Below are 7187 nucleotides of genomic sequence, written 5' to 3' on the forward strand. Positions count from 1 at the left end.
GCGCCCGGAGGGGGCGTTTTCGGTCGGTAGTTCAAGAAGGTGGATGGCAGTAGCTGTCTCCAGCTCCTTCGCTCTTCAGCTACCTAACGCCGGGCTGAACATGGTGCAAGGCCCTCCTTGGAGGTGCACAGATAAGAGCACCGTATCGATCGAAGGAGCTGTGCTCCCCTGGAGAAGCAAAGGGCTTCCATTCCAGCAGGAAGATGTGCTGGCCTCCGGCAGGGAGTGCCTTCCTGCCTAACGGCTTCCTTAGGGCTAGCTTGCTCAAACGGCTAAGATTTTTATTTGCCTCCCTCTTTGGCACCTGGCAGAGTTTCTCTGGATTGCAGTGTCGGCTTTGGGCTTTCCCCGCCACCAAGATGCCTGACAGACCGGCGGAGCCCAGCACAGGGCCACAGAGGTGCTCAGGTGCTGCAGCACCTTTGTGGCACAGGAGGGGATGTGGAGGGACCTGGGCTCATTCAGCATTCCCAAGAGGCGGCTTCCTTTCAGATGATCCACAGACTTCCCTTTTACCTCTGTGTATTTTGGGCTCCTTTGAAGAACGTCATGGGTTAGGCCCCTAGAAGGAAGGAGGGGTCCAAGAGAAATAGTTAAGATTCAAATGTTACTTCTTCCAAGCTCAAAATTGGTGCATATCTGTGAGTAAGAACTCAGGCAAAGGGGCTGGAGACCTGCATGGATGAGAAAAGAACTGGCTAAACTCAAACAGAAGAAAGAAGTATACAAAAAAAAAGCGAGAGGCTGCTTGGGAGGACTAGAGGAATGTTGTCAGAGGGCACAGGGATGCAACGAGGAATGCCAAGGCCTGTTGGGAAATGAATCTTGCAATGGATGTGAAGGACAACAAGAAGGGCTTCTCCCAGTACACGAATAGCAAAAGGAAAACTAGGAATGATGTGGGTCTGCTGAATGCTCAGTGGGCTGTGTGGGCCCTGATGACAAAGGATGCAGAGAAATCAGAGTGACTGACTGGCTTCTTTGCCTCAGGCTTTACTTCTGAGGTCAGCCCTCAGGAATTTTGGACCCTGGAGAGGAAGCGTGGAGAAAGGCAGACTTTCCCTTGGCTAAGGAGGATCGGGTTGGAGATCATTTAGGCAGACTTGAAACACACAAGAGCTGAGGGAGCTGGTGGATATTATTGCTGGGCCACTCTCCATCAACTCTGAAAGCTCATGGAGAACAGGAGAGATGTTCTGAGAACTGGAAGAAGGCCAATGTCACTCCAGTCTTCAAAGAGGGCAAGCAGGAGGACCAGGGGAACTAGAGATCAGTCAGCCTTGCCTCCATGCCCGGGGAAGTGATGCAGCAGCTAGCTCATCCTGGATGTCGCTTGTAAGCATGTGGAGGACTAGAAGGTCATCATGTGGAGTGGTCTGCCTTTTTTTTTTTTTTTTTTTTTTTTTTTTTTTTTGCCAAGCAGAAATCCTGCCTAATGAAGCTGAGAGCCTTCTGTGATGGAATGAGAGGCTAGGGAGATGAGGGCAGAGCAGTGCATGTTGTCTACCTTGACTTCAGGAAGCCTTTTGACACTCTCTGCCATAATGTCCACATTGGAAAGCTGAGGAGGTGTAAGTTAGGTGAGTGGACAGTGAAGCAGCCTGAGGAGTGGCTGAACTGGCAAAGCTCAGAGACCAGTCTTTAGTGGTACAATGTCTAGTTGGAGACCTGTGGCTAATAGGTATCCTCCAGGTCTCAGTACTGCATCCAGTCTTGTTTGACTCATTCATCAGTGACCCGAATGAAGGCACAGAGCTCACCTTCTGTGAGTTTGCTGATGACCTAAACCTGGAAGCAGTGGCTTATGCACCAGCATGCTGTGCTGCCATTCAGAGAGACCCGGGCAGGCTGGAGAGTGTTTGGAGAAGAAACTCATGATGTTCAGCAAAGGTAAGTGCAGGGACCTATACCTTAGGCAGGTATCATCCCATGTACCAGAACAGGTTGGGGGTTGAGCTGCTGGAAGGCAGCTCTGCAGAGAAGGACCTGGGAGTCCTGGTGGATAACAAGTTAACCATGGGCCAGCAAGGTGCCCTTGTGGCCAAGAAGACCAATGGTATGCAGGGTCGCACTAGGCAGAGCATTTTCAGCAGGTTGAGTGACAGTGATCCTTCCATCTACTCAGCCCTGGTGATGGGCTGAGGGACATGGAGCTACTGGAGAGAGTCCAGCATAGGGCTACGAAGATGATTAGGGGACTGGAGCACCTCTCCTCTGAGGAAAGTCTGAGAGAGCTGCACCTGTTCAGTCTGGCTGTTCAGCCTAGAGATGAGAAGGCTGAGAGGGGATCATATCAGTACATACAAATACCTTAAGGGAAGGTGTCAAGAGGCTGGGGCCCGACTATTTTCGGTGGTGCGCAACGACAGCAGAAGAGGCAATGGGCACAAATTCAAACACAGGAAGTTCCACCTGAAAATGAGGAAAAACTTCTTTACTCTGAGGATGACAGAGCACTGGAAGAGGCTGGTCATAGAGGTTGTACAGTCCCCTTTCCTGGAGATATTCAAAACCTGCCCAGACACCATTCTGTGCAACGTGCTCTAACCGACCCTGTTTGTGAGGGGAAGGGTGGGAGGTGGGCTAGGTAATCTCCAGAGGCCACTCAATCGTTCTGTGATTCTGTGACCTCTGGAGATCACTGAGTCCAACCCTCCCTGCACAAGCAGGGTCATCTAGCTGGGTCACCACATTGCACAGGACTGCATCCTCTCAGGTTTTGAACCCTTCCAACTTTAATCATTCTGCTGGTCATTCTGCTGGCCAAGACAGAGGGCTGTATAAGGATCCGTTTTCTCAACATCCTCCCTGTGCAGGCTTAGGCATCACACCCTGCAAGGGCATTCAGCAGGGTTGGGGCTGCATCTTTTGTCCTGCTCTTCACTATTCCTGGGAAGGTGGGAACTTTTCTCCCTAGCAGCACCCGGTCTCGAGCTGCCAGCCTGGCTCACAACAGGGACCTCTGGATGGCTACAGGTCCCAGAGGTGCTCACGGTCTCCACTTCCAGGACCAGCTGGGGAGTTGTCTTGGCCCACATCTGCACAGGACATGCAGCTGTCATCCCTGGAACAGCCAAGCATGGCACTTGCAAAGCCACAGCCACCTTCTGTCCATACGTATCTTCACCAGGAAGGCAAAGGCCACAACACAGCCACTCACCCTCCCATCACCAGCATCACCCAGGCTTTGGGACACATTTCTCTTTCTCTTTTAGGCAGGGAATACTTTGCTCCCCTTGCCCTGAAGCACAAGGCCTGGCCAAAAGAAAGAGGGAGCTCCCAAGGAAGGTCCCAAAAACCAGAGGAGAAGAGCCTCCCCTAGAAAGTCAGCCCAGTGCTAGTGCTCAGAGCAGAGCAGAGAGCAGCTTGGCTCCTCACCTCCTCCAAAGTGCCTCCGGGCGTCCAGCGTGCAGGGCCATGCTGAAGCTTGTCTCCCCAGCTTGGCTTCCTCCACCCTCCTTGTCCAGGGTAGAGCAGGATGGAAGCGGCTCTTACAGGCCCTTCCTGTACTCAGGGGACTGGTGCCACAGACACAGCTCCTGCTCAGCCCCCAGCAGGGACCTCCAGTCCCCCACCATGGGCCTCCAGCCCATGAGGCCCTCACAGCAGCAGCGCTCCTCCTGGCCCTGAGGGGTTGCTGTGATGCTGGCTCAGCCAAGAGCTCCTGTCGGAGAGGCAGCACATGCCCTTGGCCCACTTGTGCCTCCACGGTGCTCCCAGACAGGCTCAGAGACCAGCAGGGTCCCGCAGCTGAGAGACCCCTTCCCCTACACACACACCTGCCCCTGCGGGACCACCCCTATGCAGAGGGTGTCTGGGGGTTCTTGAGAGGTGCAAATCAAGTCATCTACTTCTGCCCTTTATATGTTCAGTCTCTGTGTCATATCATTTATAAAGACTAAATCTCAGGATTCAACGAGGAGGAGGCAAGGCTGTAAGTAGCCTTGCGACGATGGACTTCAGGAGGGCCAACTTTAGCCTCTTCAGAGACCTCCTCGGTAGAATCCCATGGGCTAGTGCTCTAGAAGGCAGGGGGGCCCAAGAGAGCTGGTTAGTTTTCAAGCAGCACTTCCTCCACGCCCAGCAACAGTGCATCCCTGTGTGTAGGAAGGCAGGCAGAGGGGGCAGGCGACCTGCGTGGATGAGCCGGGAGCTTGTGGCAATGCTCAAGCAGAAGGCGGCGGTATACAAAAGGTGGAAAAAAGGACAGGTCCCCTGGGAGAAATACAGGAACGTAGTCAGGGAATGCAGAGATGCGACAAGGAAAGCTAAGGCACGTCTGGAAGGCAAGCTGGCAAGGGACGTTAAAAATAACAAAAAAGAATTCTTCAAATACATTAACAGCAAAAGGAAGATCACGGAAAACGTGGGTGCGCTGGCGGACGGGATGGGCACCCTGGTTACAAATAACACAGAAAAAGCAGAGTTGCTCAATGCCTTCTTTGCTTCGGTGTTTACCAAGGGCAGCCCTTTAGAGCCCCAGGCCCTAGAGACAAGAGAAGAAGCGGGTGGAGAGGAAGACTTGCCCTGGGTAGAGGAAGATTGGGTCAGAGAGCACCTAAGGAAACTCGATACCCAAAAATCCATGGGCCCTGATGGGATGCACCCCAGAGTGCTGCGGGAGCTGGCAGATGCCATAGCTAAGCCGCTCTCCATCATCTTTGAAAGATCCTGGAGAACGGGGGAGGTGCCGGAAGACTGGAAGAAGGCCAATATCACGCCAGTCTTCAAAAAAGGCAAGAAGGAGGACCCAGGCAGCTACAGGCCAGTGAGCCTCACCTCCGTCCCTGGAAAAGTAATGGAACGGCTCATACTGTCTGTTGTCTCCAGGCACATGGAGGACAAGAAGGTGCTCAAGAGTAGCCAGCATGGTTTCACCAAGGGGAAATCTTGTTTGACTAACCTGATGATCTTCTATGATGGAATGACCAGCTGGATAGATGAGGGGAGAGCGGCAGATGTCGTCTATCTCGACTTCACCAAGGCTTTTGACACCATCCCTCACAACATCCTCCTGGGCAAGCTCCAGAAGTGTGGGATAGATGAGTGCACAGTGAGGTGGATTAGGAACTGCCTGGATGGCAGAGCTCAGACGGTGGTGATCAGCGGTCTAGAGTCTAGTTGGAGGCCTGTAGCTAGCGGGGTCCCCCAGGGGTCAGTCCTAGGTCCAGTCCTGTTCAATTTATTCGTCAATGACCTGGACGAAAGCACAGAGTGCTCCCTCAGCAAGTTTGCTGATGATACCAAACTGGGAGGAGTAGCTGATACCCCAGAGGACTGTGCTGACATCCAGAGGGACCTGAACAGACTGGACAACTGGTCGGTGAAAAACCTCATGCAATTCAACAAGGCCAAGTGCAAGGTTCTGCACCTGGGGAGGAATAACCCCAGACACCAGCACAGGCTGGGGACTGACCTTGTGGAGAGCAGCTCTGCGGAGAGGAACGTGGGCGTCATGGTGGACAAGTTGACCATGAGGCAGCAGTGTGCCCTCGTGGCCAAGAAGGCCAATGGGATCCTGGGGTGCATGAAGAAGAGCGTCTCCAGCAGGTCGAGGGAGGTGATCCTGCCCCTCCACTCAGCCTTGGTGAGGCCACATCTGGAGTATTGTGTCCAGTTCTGGGCCCCACAGTACAAGAGGGATGTGGAGCTGCTGGAGAGAGTCCAGAGCAGGGCTACAAGGATGATCAGGGGCCTGGAACATCTGCCCTATGAGGAGAAGCTGAGAGAGCTGGGCCTGTTCAGCCTGGAGAAGAGAAGGCTGAGAGGGGATCTAATTAGTGTTTATAAGTACCTCAAGGGAGGCAGTGAGGAGGATGGTGCTGGCCTCTTTTCACTGGTAGCCACCGACAGAACTAGAGGTAATGGCCACAAACTGAAACACCAAAAGTTCCACAGGAACTTAAGGAAAAATTTCCTTACAGGGAGGCTGACAGAGCACTGGAACAGGCTGTCCGGAGAGGTGGTGGAGTCTCCTTCTCTGGAGATCTTCCAAACCCACTTGGACGCAGTCCTGTGCCACGTGCTTTAGGTGACCCGGCGTGTGCGGGGGGGTTGGACTAGATGACCTCTAGAAGTCCCTTCCAACCTTAAGCATTCTATGATTCTTTGACTCCTGTCCTCCTCAATCCCCAGATCCTTTTGGACAGAGAAGCCTCCTAGCAGCCTGTAGGGTATCCCACCTCAAATACAAGACTCAGCCATTCCCTTGGTTGAGCTTCGTGAGGTCCCTCTCAGCCCGTTTCTCCAGCCTGCACAGCTCCCTCTGAACATCAGCCACTGTCCTCCACACTGTTCCCTCTCAGCTTGCTGACATCTGCAAACCTGCCCACTCAGCCCTCCACCCTACCTTCCAGGCCTTTAAAGACAACCTTCAACTGGGAACTGCTCCCTGCCTTGATCCCCAAGAGACACTCCCACTTACTGGCTGCCACGGGGACTTTGCAGCACTCCTCACAACTCCAAGCACAGCAGTGCAGCTAGGTTTCCACCTCTCTTAGAGTCTACTCAGGCAGCTGAAATCTCACTAATTTGGCAATAAGGAGCATCAGCTGCAAGGCCTTGCTAAAGGCAAGATATACTAACTGCATCCACTGTCTTCCCCGGTCCACAGGGCCTGTCACTTCATCAGAGAAAGTAAGGAAGTAGCTCAAACATGACTTGCCCTTGCTAAATCCATGCTTGCTCCTCCAAACCACCATCTTATCCTCCACGTGTTCAGAAATGGCTTCCGAGAAACTTTGCTTCTGTGATTCTGCGCTTCCGATTCTGTGATTTGCTCGTTTATTTTGGAGCTGCACAACGCTGGGTGCACCGTCCCAACGCACCCTCCCAACCTTCCAATTTCCTCTTTTCATATTCGATATCTTTCCAAGTACATCCCTCTTGCACTGCTTGGTTAGTAGTTTACATGCAGTTCTCACACTTCTTACTCAACATAGCCACTGTTACACACGCTCAGGGGAAGAGTCTTTACCTGGGTGAGGGTCTTTTTGACCTAGAGATGCGATTTTTAGTATTAAAACAGAGTTCACTTAAGGATTCATGGGCTTTGGTTTTCCTGCCAAGTTTGCAACATGTAAAAAATGTATCCAATAACGTCTCCTTATGGCCTTGCAGTTCCAGGGTATCCTTGGTTAAGGAATGACAACCTTCCATCATACCAAAATACGCAGGACCCCAGTTCA

The sequence above is a fragment of the Tinamus guttatus genome, unplaced genomic scaffold, assembly GCF_059628265.1.
Source record: "Tinamus guttatus ecotype Peru unplaced genomic scaffold, ASM5962826v1 Tinamus_guttatus_pri_ptg000025l, whole genome shotgun sequence".
Classification (NCBI taxonomy): domain Eukaryota; kingdom Metazoa; phylum Chordata; class Aves; order Tinamiformes; family Tinamidae; genus Tinamus; species Tinamus guttatus.